Genomic DNA, 12,560 nt, shown 5'->3' with positions numbered 1-12,560 from the left:
GTCAAATGCTGGCGCAAATGTGGAGCAACGGGAACTCTCATACATTGCTGGTGGGAATGCAAAATGTTTGGCAATTTCCTTTTTTTCTTTTTTTCTTTTTGGTCTTTTTGCCTTTTGGGGGGCCACTCCTGAGGCATATGGAGGTTCCCAGGCTAGGGGTCTAATTGGAACTGTAGCCGCCAGCCTACTCCACAGCCACAGCAACACGGGATCCGAGCCGCATCTGCTACCTACACCACAGCTCACAGCAATGCTGGATCCTTAACCCATTGAGCAAGAGCAGGGATCGAACCCGAAACCTCATGGTTCCTAGTCAGATTCGTTAACCACTGAGCAGCGATGGGAACTCCAAGGCAATGTCTTATAAAACTAAATCTACTTTTAACATATGATCCAGCATTCATACTCCTTGGTAATTTACCCAAAGGAATTGAAAATCTGCTCATGGATATTTAAAGCATCTTTATCCATAATTACCAAAACTTAGAAATAATCAAAATATCCTTCAGTAGGTGAACGGATAACTATACTAGTATTTCTAGGCAATGAACTATTTATTACTCAGTGTGAAAAAGAAATGAGCTGGCAAGCGATGGAAAGAAACTGAGGAGACAAATACATGTTACTGAGTGAAAGAAGCCAAGCTGAAAAGGCTACAAACTATCTAATTCCAACTATCTGACATTCTGGAAAAAGCAAAACTAAAAAGACATTAAGCAAGAGTTCCTGTTGTCCTGGCTCAGCGGTTAACAAAACTGACTGGCATCCGTGAGGATGCAGGTTCGATCCCTGGCCTCACTCAGTGGGTTAAGGATCCGAAGTTGCCGTGAGCTGTGGTGTAGGTTGTAGATGTGGCTCAGATCCTGTGTTGCTGTGGCCCTGACATAGGCTGGCAGCTGCAGGTCTGATTTGACCCCTAGCCTAGGAACTTCCATATGCCACAGGGGCAGCCCTAAAAAATAATAATAATAATAATAAATTAAGAAAAGATTGATGGTTCCTAGGGACGAGGGGGGAAGGAAGGCTGACTAGGCAGAGGACAAAAGATCTTTAGGACAGTGATGTTATTCTAGAAACTACAGTGGCAGGTACATGTCATTGTACATTTGTCCAAACCCACAGAATGTATAACATCACGAGTGAGCTGTAATCGCATTTTCCTCTTGCACTGGTCCTACAAATCACAGCCAGCCCTGCCTACGCTGCCACTATTCAGGTGACACTTGAGAAGAGTCTGTGATACCCCGGGCATGCTACCAAGTGCCTTGGCTGAATGATGTTCCCTTATGTCCCTCCCGGAGCCCTAAACCTAATACACCACTTCTGTAAAATGGGTGCAAAACTCCTCATTGCAGTGTGGACCTCACTGAGATGAATGGATGCCAAACGCTCTACAGAGAGTAAAACGCCCTCCATGGGGCACTTACTGTCACAGATATTGACGAGTGAACTGGTCCCATCCGGCAGTGCCTGCCGAGGACCTACTGGACGGCAGGGAGATGGCCACCCCTTCTGCAGGATGCTAGGACCCCGGGATACACAGGTGAGCCCAAAGTAAACGCAAAGGCACTCACGACCAAGAGGGGCGTCAGGGACAGAGGGAAGGAAAGCTGGACAGCTGGTCAGAGTCACGATCTGAACACAGAGTCAGGGACCCTAAGCCCTTGACCCTCCAGGCCAGCCTGCCTCTGTGTGCTTGTGTTGGCCTGCTGTGTGTGCCTGACAGCTGCTTGGCAATTGAGTTTATTGCATTCCAGATTTTAAGGTACAGCCCTGAGCTGGACTGGAGGTTATAGACCTAATTATGATGCATCCAATTGTGACTTCAATATTTATTGAAATAGTATTTTTGTCCCTTAAGCGTGGCTTTCTGAAAGGGCCCTTTTCCAGCTCTCCCTGTTCCTCTCTCTTCGCAGCCTCAGCTTTTGTTTCATGCGGACCATACTCTGACTCTATTTATTTGTAGGACTCTGTGTTTAATTATAAGGAGCCCAGGCAGGGTTTGCCTCCCTGTTCTAAACGCAGGCCTACCGACAGCCTGGCACTCAGCAAGTATTCATCAGGGGTGCTTGGATGCACATATTCACACATAAAGCCACAGTAATGACTGGTTTGTCTTTCTCCTGAATGTTTTCTCAAGAACACTGAATAATATAACTTATCATGTTTCCCTTTTTGCACTGGCTGTTAGGAAGCTCAAAGCCACATCTATGAAGGCTTCATAGCAAGCCTGTAAATCAACCTGCACATTTATTTGGGGTCCTGGTCCCATTTGCTGTACTCACTCTTATTTTAATATCTTTTTTACTCTCCCGCATATGTCTTTCTAAACCTTAGTAAACATCCTTGCTGGGATTAAATAAATTAAATAGCCTGCCTTGAAGTTCTAGCCTGCAGAGAAAAGCACGCCATTTCCATTGCTATGTTGTCTCCAGGGCAATAAGCCACCCTCAGGTTACCTGCTTTCCAGCATCCAAAGCCCTTTGGGAGTGATGGTTATGTGACTAGGGGCGGTGCTGTGGCTGAGACGCTTTTTCCTCCCACTTGGGTGGTGGAGGAGGTGGTGTTGCAGAAAAAAATGAAGGTGAAAGGCAGACAGAACTGCAAAAACCTCACAGAACGTGTTTGCCCTGCTCTGCCCGTGACCTGTGATTACTGGGGAAGGGAATTAGCGAGCTGGGTGAACCCCAGCAGCTATGGCGGGTGAGGGCCACCAAACAGGATACTGGTGGTGCCAGGGAGGAGTTGGGCACAGGAGAAATCGGGTCCCTGGTTTTTATTGGTGAGGGAAGGACAGCCTCGAATCCAGGAAGAGAACCTGCTTCTAGAGGGCGGTCAGGGGAGAGGAAAGCCCCACCCAGACTTGTGTTTGCCCGGCTCTGTGTATTCAGCCAGTAGGCTCCGGGTGAGGAAGCACAGGGCAGCCTGCCCGGCTCAGTTGGCAGCTGGGCACTGGGCAGCACCAGCTGGAGACACGGCACTCCGAGCAGAAGCAGCTCCAGGTGACACCAGGGGACTGAAGACACTCCCACCAGGGGCTCAGCAGGTAACTGCTTGCATATCCTTGAAGCGTGGCTGGAGGGTTTGTTGTCTGTGGTGAGCAATGACGTGCAGGAGCTGAGCTGGCGATCAGAGGGGGTTGAGTGAGACCCCAGGTGTCGGACCCCCAGCTCTGTGATTCCTCAAAGGGTGTTGGGTATGTGAAAGCCTCAGTTTCGCCATTGGTGAAGTGGATCCAAAGATAGCCTTACATAAAAGAGTTGTGCAAGGATTCTGTGGCAATGTGGGCTGTGTCCAGTACAGAGCAACAGAAAGAGCTCCTGTTTGCACGGAACCACTCAGGTGTCAAACACGGGGAGCCGGCGGATGGAGAGGTGGCTCCCACAGTGAAGCCAACTTTGAGTCTCCACTGAGGGGCACGGGCTAGGGAAGTGAGGCAGACAAGGAGAAAGCTTCCTCCAGCGCCCTTCGAGAATCTGGCTCTTTCCATAAATTGTCCTATTTCACCTCCAAGAGCACACCCCTTGAGGTAGTCCACCTGCAGGACTCCAGAAATTTGCACATTCCTTGGAAACTCTGTCTTCTGCCTTGAAGAGTCGTGGTGATGGGAGGGTGAGTGGTTTGAAGCCCCACGGACTCCTAGATGCCAGTCTGGGCCCCACCCCCGGCTGGCTGGCTGTCCTGGAGCAGGTGACCTCACCCTCTGGGCTTTAGTTTCCTTATCTGTACAATGGGCACAATCATGGTAGCAAGAGCCAAGTGACATCCACAAGGGCTAAGCAGACTAATGCATGAGAACACCCATGCACTTAATAAATATTAGCTGTTATTTTTGTTGTGGTCCCCATCTCCATGTGATAACTGGGAACAGGAGGCCAGGGGAGGGGGAGGAGGTGGGAACTCCTTCTAGATCTCAGAAGGGAAGCTGTGAAGCTGGGATCCAGTCAGGGCCAGGACTCCAGTGAGGAGAGTGAGGCCTCACCCCGGGCGCAGAATTTAAGAGACACCAAAGATCCCAGTCACTGAGATAAATGATAATTTGAAGCAATATTTTAAAATTCTAAAATGAATGCCAAAACACCCACGATGAACAAAATAACATGTTCATTAAAGACAGGAGGAGACACAGCATTAATTTTGGGTTTCGTAAATATTGCGTTAAAAAATACTATTAATCCTGCTGGCTGAGTGCTTGGGCGCCCCCTTAAATTTTGCACCATTGGGGGGCACCTAGCCCCCCCCTCATCGTGCACCCACTATGACCTGGGGTTATAGATCCGTGCTCTCTTCATAAATAAAAGCCCAGAGCGGGGCGTGCTATTAGAATTTTCAATTTAAGGAATCCCAAATCATGGTGGATTTTTTTCCCCCAAAGGGTTTTGAGACTTGGGAAGGATTATCTTGTTGGGGAAAGGCATGTGTTTCCGGAGAGAAACGGGTCTGGAAGAGCCCGTCCTGGCTGGTTTCGGATGACAGAGGATGCACGGGCAGAGGGTGGGAAAAGGCCTCGCAGGGTCGCTGCCACCGCTCCACGCAGGCTCCCCCGTGCTGCAGGCTCACCCCTGCTGGAGGGTGGCACCGTCAGCTCTTGCTGCCCAGAGCTGGGCTGGGACGCGGTTAAGAATTTGAGAGCCCGAGTCAGATGGAACCAGGTTCTTCCTTGGCTCTGCCTCTCCAGAGCTTTCTTTCCGGTCAGAGTTTCTTTACACTCCTTTACCCCCTCAATCACCAAATGGGAACTGAGGGCTCCCTCTGTGCAACAGGACGAGCCAGGGTGCCTGAACCTCAGGGAGCTGACATTCTAAGGGTGAGGGGCTTGCATCTCCGAGTCTCAGTTTCTTTATCCGTGTAGTGGGGGAATAATGGGCTGCTCTAAGAGAAAGTGGAGACAGTGCACGTAAAGCTCTGGTCCCAGGGCCAGGACTAGGGTGAAGCGAGTCAGGCACCTTGGGGTCAAGCAGGGAGACGCTCACTCCGAGGTGCCCATTTGCACCTGCCCAACCTTGAGAGGGGGCCCCTTTGACTTTTGCATGCACGCCTCTCCTGCCAGGCCGGCTCCGAGTCAGGCTGCAGTTAAGGTCACCTGCTATCCTGATTAGCTTAAAGGTTCGGTGCAACACTCAGAATAGGGTACTGAGCGCTGACCTTCTAGGAACAGCGGCGCGTAAGTGGACGCAAACACAATCGAGCAATCCACCAGCCACTACGCGTTCCTGAAACACTCAACTCGACTTTGATAAAGAAGCCCCTCCGCCCTTGGGCCAAGCAGGCCCATATCAGGGCGCAGGGCCCAGGGCTTGGGGAGCTCAGAGAGGGATGGATCTCAGTCCTCGCCTGCCCCTTGTGCAGGAGGCAGCCTGTACCCCTGCACATGGCAGCCCCAATGCCAGCACGGTGCTGGGGGCCACGGGGAGATGCAGGACCCTAGCACCTTGCCCGGCAGGTCTGTTCTCTTTACTCATTGACCTTAGCTTTGGAGCTGGGCAGCAGAGGGCCTGTTCTGCTGGGCGTGGCAGCCCGGCCATGTCGGCACCACCCTCATCAGGTGGTGAGAGGGGCCACGGTGTGCCCACATTCCACTGCATTGATCAAAGGTGTTTCTGTGTACTTGGTGACTAATTCTGTCACCATTCCACCCTTCGAGGACCTCCTCCTCCCATTTGACAGGCATTTAACTGCCGGCTGGCAAAGCAGCTGCTGAAATGCTCTTTCTCCAGGGCAGCTCCTACCGTATTTGGTGTTTGATCTCTTCCTAGGAGGAGAGCATACTGTTAAACTGTAACTGACGTTGGTGGCAGTAGGAGGGGCGGAAGGGGACGAGCGTGAAGGTGTGTAAGGATCTAGACTTGTAATGAGTAGTAAATAAGCCATCGAGATCTAGTGCACACCATAATGAAAATGACAGTAATATCGCACTGTAATTGCATAATGTGATAAATATCATTATACTGGCAATCATATTATAATATACACATGTGTCCAAGTAACACACGCTATACCTTAAACTGACACATGACACCTCAAATTTATTCAATAAAAATCTTGAATTAATGAATTAATTAAATGAGGCCCTATGAACACCCATCACTGGGATAAATGAGGAGGGTTTTGAGGGAAACTTCCAGAATGACCAGTTGTCTCATAGATCAGAACACAGAGCTCATGAATCACATTAACAAGAGAAGTAAAAAGTATTAGTAAGAACTAGCATTTTCTCCTTTGATTAACTGCTAAGCCCTTGGGCTGAATCTTTCCAAAGATTATTGATGAGTTTTCAAGTCTTTATTCCTCACTTAGCTCTGGCTGCGTTCCTTGACTAGTTAGGATTTTCATTTCTGTTTTTTAATTGTAAAAGCAAACATCCAAAAAATGTTTCATATTTTAGGTTTTACTATATGACATAAAATATAGCATAACTTGTTGGGCAGAGGCTACAATAAAAGTTAGAAAGTAAGAAGTGAAGAGTTTGAACTCTGGAACAAGGTTGCTGAGGGTTAAGTCTCCCACTTACTAGCAGATGATCTGTATTAGTCAGCTCAGGCTGCATAACAAAAATACCATCGACTGGGTGGCTTAAACAATGGATATTTGTTTTCTCACAATTCTGGAGGCCAGGGGGTCCAAGATTAAGATCTTAGCCAGTTCCATTTGTGGTGAAAGTTCTCCTTCTGGCTGGCAGTCCTCATGCCTCAGCCCTCTTACTATGTCCTCACCTGGTAGAGAGAGAGAGAGAGAAAGCTCTTGGGTGTCTCCTCTTATAAGGGCGTTAATCCTACAGGATTAGGGCCCCACCCTTATAACTTCCTCTCTTCTATCTCCAAATAGAGTCACATTGGGTTAGAGTTTTGACATATGAACTTGGAGGGAGACAACATAATTCAGTCCATAGCATGATCTTAGGCAAGGAACGTAGAGTCCCTGGGCTCAGGTTCTGCATCTGTACAGTGGGGATCCTAAGAACACCTGCCCCATGAGGGTCTCAGGAGGATGCAATGAGTTCAGACAGGAAAGCATTTAGAGCAATGCCCAGCATAGAGATAGCATTGTAGAACCATCCGGTATTATTTTTATTAAGCCATGGGCCATTTAATTTACTGCTTATCATCATGGCTAATCCTCATTCCTCAACTGCTGAGCACCAGCACTGAGCTAAACACCACGTGAACTGCTTTCTTTTCACCTTCCTGGGAGTCTGGTGAGGCTGGATCGCTTACGGTCCTTTTGCCACCTCAACCTCCGCAGACCAAGAGTGCAGTTCCTGCACATGGCTGGACCTGAACCCAGGAGGGAGGGTTCACTCTGTCACCCTATGGACTAGTTCTCCACCAGCTCTTCGAAACGGGGCAATAGTGGCCATAAGCATTAAACACAAACAAACAAACCAACCAACAAACAAAAAAACACTAAACCACTAAGTCCAACCCTCAGAGCAGAGTCCCTGGACCTCCACACAAATGACACTGGAGCCAGATCATCCTTTGCTGTGGGGCTGTCCTGAGCATTGTGGGAAGTTTAGCAGCATCTCTGGTCTCTGCCCCCTGCCCCCGGCCCCCTGGATGTCAGTAGCAGCCTTCCGTCTTGAGTCATGACCATCAGACAGGCCTCTAAAAGAGTGCTCTTGTGGCACAGCAGGTTGAAGACCCGGTGTTGTCACTACTGTGGCTCGGGTTGCTGCTACAGTGCAGGTTTGATCCCTGGCCTTGGAACTTCCTCATGCTGTGGTCAAAAAAATAAAAAAATAAAAAAATAATTTAAAGAATCTTTTATTCAGTTGGAAAGGAAAAAAAGAAAATTGAGGAAAGACGAATATATAACCCAGATGGTTGGAGGGCCAGGGCAAATCAATACACAGACATCAAAACGCGCGGCTCCTGCAAAACACTCAAAACATGTTGGGTACCTTTGTCATTACAATACTGTCATTTTCCACGAGAAAAGCGCATTTTGCCCCAAAGGCTCACAACCTTGGGCTTTGCAGAGGCATGTCTCACTCCATAGCTCTTTCTGGGGGGAGAAAGGGGGGGGGGTGCCCTGAATCGGAGGGGAGTGATTGCTCCCCATGAGGCTGCTCTTCCCCTCCCCCCCAGAGGCAGGGCCCCTCACTTCTCAACAGCCAATCAGCAAGGGGAGGCTGTGTGGGGAGCAAGGCCTGCGCCCCACTCCCTGGAGAGGAAAGTCTGAGGCCCTGGAGGTATCTCTTGATGTGCAGGCTGATAAAACAGAGGGCTCCGAAAGGACAGCTCTAAGGGTTGTGAATGCTTTCAGGTTCCCGGGGGCTGGTGATTTGTGGACCTTGAAGGTCAAGGCCCTCCCTCCATCTGAGAATCCCGGACTGGTTCTGTGCCTGGTTCTGTGTGTCGGGGTGGCCAGCAGCCGGGAGAGTCCTGGCCCCAAATAACCCACAGGGCACCTGTCACCCTCAGCGGTCACGGGAATCCCCTTGAGTTGAAACTATTCCCAGGCCCGGGCCCCGTTCCGGAGCGTCTGATGGAATCGGGCTGGCTGGGGCCTGGCCTGGGGATTTAAATCTCCATCCTCATTCTCCTGTGTCACCCAGTGTGAGGACTGGCCTCAAGGACGCAGCTGGGAAGTGGAGAAAGAAGTAAAGGGATTTTCTCACCTGAACGACCCCAGCCAAAGACTCGCCCTGTGTCCTCAGATGCAAAGCCTTCAAATTTGAGTCCAATTTCCAAAACAAACCCCTCTGCCATATGGAGGCTTGTGATGCATGTCTGATAAGGTCATAGAAGCAAAACAACTAACACCATCGGTTCAGGAAAGAAAGGGCATTTTGACATCACCTTGAAACTTTGTGGTTTTTTGTTTGTTTGTTTGTTTGTTTCCAAAATAAAACCTAGCTCTTTCAACGAATAGGTTTTTCTTGATGGAAAGACTTGGCATCTGATTTATGTTTCTCCTTTGTTGGAGATTAACGAAAACTTCATCACAGACAGAAATTATCATCTGGACCCCCCAGAGCCTCAGTTTTGCCACCTGCTACATGGGGATAAAAAAAGTCCTTGGTGAAGTTCCCATTGTGACTCAGCGGGTTAAGAACCCGACTAGTATCCATCAGGATGTGGGTTCGATCCCTGACTTGGCTCAGGGGGTTAAGGGTGCAGCGTTGCCAGGAGCTTCGGCCTAGGTCCCAGATGTGGCTTGGATCCTGCGTTGCTGTGCCTCTGGTGTAGGCCGGTAGCTGCAGCTCAGATTCGATCCCTAGCCTGGGAACCTCCATGTGCTGCAAGTGTGGCCCTAAAAAGAAAGAGAAAAGAGTCCTTGCCTCCCAGAGTCCCTGACCCGGCTTCTAGAGTGATGAGCTCATGGGTTTGCTCAGGACTTTTCCTAGCCTTAACAGGGAAGCCCCGCCTCCCAGGACACCCTCATTCCTGGTCTTTCTAGGACGACCTGCACAGATGCTCCTTGTCACGGCGTCCCCACGTGCCTGATCGTGACACTCACCTCTGTGCATTTGCTAAAAATGCAGGTCCCAGACCTGCACCTGACTTTCGGTGAGAAAATCATGGGACTCATGGGCAAGGCCTTTAATTGATTGTATCAGACAAGTTTGGGGAAAGCGATATGAAAATATCAGTGACGATCCTGCTGGTACTTCTAATCATGGATGTCACCTTCGGGGTACACCCATCGTGTGCCAGGACCTGTTCAGGGCACCTTCCCTGTATGAACACCTTTAATTCCCCAACGACCTCTGCAGTCTGTGTTTTTTGTTTTTTTTTTTTAAACTTTTTTATTTTTATTTATTTATTTTTTTTTTAATTTTTTTTTTTTTTGTCTTTTTTTGCTATTTCTTTGGGCCGCTCTCGCGGCATATGGAGGTTCCCAGGCTAGGGGTCGAATCGGAGCTGTAGCCACTGGCCTACGCCGGAGCCACAGCAACGGGGGATCCGAGCCACGTGTGCAACCTACACCACAGCTCACGGCAACGCCGGATCGTTAACCCACTGAGCAAGGGCAGGGACCGAACCCGCAACCTCATGGTTCCTAGTCGGATTCGTTAACCACTGCGCCACCACGGGAACTCCTGTGTTCTTATTTATCCCCACTTTACAGAGGAAACAGAGGCCCAGTAACTTGCCCAGGGTCGCTCATTCAGTATGTGGCCGAGTGGGGATGCCCACATTTTTCTCCTACCTGCTACCCTGCTGTCCTCCTAGAAGTCTCAGCACTGGGCTGACACACGGCAAGCTCTCCATACCAGTCAGATATGATCCCCACGATTGTCTTATTAGCTGTACTGTCTTTGGGGCATTAGAGGACCTTGCCAACATTTAAAGGGCCGTTTAATAGCTAAACCTAGGTTCCTTCTACCTCCCCAGGGATTCTGGCCCCGCCCTGTAGGCGGCACACGTTCATTTCTGTCGATACGGATGTTGACCGATAGGTGGCAGTAACCATTCGTTTTTGTCTCCTGGAAATCCGGCTACACCCACGTTGTAACTGCAAGGAGGAAAGCAATGTTACCTGAATTCAGGTTGTTCCTGCAAAAGACGTGCAAAATGGATTTTCCTTCTTTCAGTCCATTTGGGCTTGAACTTGTCAGGAGGCTACTTGAAAGTGCAATGATCAGGATAATGAAACCCAAACTCGGGGGGGTAAAAAACTTTCGCTCCTGCTGGCAGGCCTGGCACTTCTAGCCCAAAGGTTTTTCATAACCTCAAATATTTTTATTTGAAAGTCGCCTCCAAATTAGACTCAATTTAAATTGAGAAATAGGTGCTTTCAAAGTGTGTAAACCTATTAGTAAATAATTTCTAATTTGGAAAAAAAGCTGGATTTAGATGGAGACATGGTACATACAGCCTGTATACATTTTTTGCAAGTGGCCTTGGTCAAGGCATTTAACCTACACATCTCAGTTTTCTCATCTGTAAACTGGAATGATGATACCACTGCCTTGTTGACTTGCTGTTAGGAGTAAATTCACTTAGAGCCAGTAAAGCTCTTAGAACACTTTCTCTACACACAGTAGGCCCTCAGCACATTGGTCCTTTTATATTATTGTTACTATTTTATCATTACTATGGTTGCTGGAGTTGTGGTTGGCATTATTTTTATATACGGTGGGTTCAAATCCTGGTCAGTCTTAGCCTGGGCAACACTTAATCTCTCTGCTGCTTCAATTTCCTTGTTTAAAAAAGGGGTAAATGTTACCTAGGGTGATCTTGACCAGAACTGATAAAGTTTCCAGACAGGGACAGAGAGTAAATAGCTTCGGCTTTGCAGGCCATATGGCCTCTGCAGCAGCTACTCAACTCTGCCTCAGTACGTGAAAGCAGCTCTATGTAGACGATGCATAAATGAAGCAGCGTGGAGTCCTCCAACAAAGTTTCATTTCTGGATACTAAAATCTCAATTTCATATCATTTTCTTGCGTCACAATCTGTGGTTCCTCTGATTTTTTTTTCCCAACTACTTACAAATGTGAAATCCATTCTTAGCTCTCTGGCCGTACTACACCAGCAGCCAGCTGCATTTGTTGCATAGCTGTCTTTTGCTGCCTCTGGCCTTGAACAGTCAATAGTATATTCATAATATTCCACTTACAGTGGAAGTGATGGCCTGTGGTTAGTATGCATCTCTTGGGTTTTATAAATAGAAAATATTGGCGTTTCCATTGTGGCTCAGTGGTAGTGAACTCGACTAGTATCCGTGAGGATGAAGGTTTGATCCCTGGCCTTGCTCAGGGGGTTAAGGAGGATCCAGCGTTGCCGTGAGCTGTGGCGTAGGTCGAAGATGCAGCTCAGATCCCGAGTTGCTGTGGGTGTGGTGTAGGCTGCAGCTCCGATTAGACCCCTAGCCTGGGAACTTCCATATACCCTAAAAAGCCAACAACCACAACCACAACCACAACCACAACAACAAAAAAGAAAAGAAAAGTAAATATTGCAACATAACTAGTGTCCTGTATGTTTTAGCCCCATTCAGCTTTATTACACGTTGCAGTTAGTAAACATATAAAATTCCCTCAAAGGATGCCCTTTTCTGGCCTCCATCATTTCTGATTACTTAAGTCTATTACCAGGGCATTAAAACTCATACCATGAGCCAGAGGTCAATGGGGATCCTTGGAGACGCAATGGCTGCTTTCAGCCAGAAATCCAAAGTCCTGGCTGTGATTCTCAGGGCCAGCAGGGCCAATGAGCCAGCAGCCAGGTCTTTAGAGACAGGTTATGTTGGAATCGTTTGTGTGCGAAAAAGAAGCTTTTAGGTCGTAAGGCAGCTGGGAGTGGCCGAAAGAGCCCCACTTCTGGAGCCAGATGTGCTTGGGTCAAATCCTCACTCGGTCGTTTCCTGGGTTGTGCCCTGGGAGCCTTTGGGAGTCTCAGTTCCCTCCTTTCCAAGAGGAGGTGATGAGATGCAGAACGTTCCAGCAGCTGGGACCACAGGCCACCTGCGTTTGAATCGTGCCTCTGCCACCCTTAAGTGGCTGACCTTTGGGAAGCAACGTAACCTCCACAAGGGTCAGCTTCCTCTGTCTCCAGTGAGGTGATGGTGACACCTGCGTCCCACAGGCTGAGGGGCCAAAGCACCCAGTA

General features: G+C 48.8%; 1 protein-coding gene across 17 annotated transcripts in view; it reads left to right on the top strand.

The window, feature by feature from the left end:
* Positions 1–2,896: 2,896 nt before the first annotated feature.
* The window catches only part of BCAS1 (brain enriched myelin associated protein 1), a 118,179-nt gene continuing 108,515 nt past the window's right edge, over positions 2,897–12,560 (top strand). For 16 of the 17 annotated variants that reach the window (XM_021077194.2, XM_085002520.1, XM_085002519.1 and 13 more), the window contains exon 1: positions 2,897–3,046. The gene's annotated coding sequence lies outside the window, so the exon portion shown is untranslated. The remainder of the gene's footprint in view (positions 3,047–12,560) is intronic. The other variant, XM_085002517.1, reaches the window with a different exon arrangement.

The sequence above is a fragment of the Sus scrofa genome, chromosome 17, assembly GCF_054392235.1.
Source record: "Sus scrofa isolate SSC_HxYL_T2T_F1_AM1 chromosome 17, Sscrofa_HxYL_maternal_Yorkshire_Landrace_v2.0, whole genome shotgun sequence".
NCBI classification, from domain to species: Eukaryota; Metazoa; Chordata; class Mammalia; order Artiodactyla; family Suidae; genus Sus; species Sus scrofa.
This window is presented reverse-complemented; position numbering and strand designations above follow the sequence as displayed.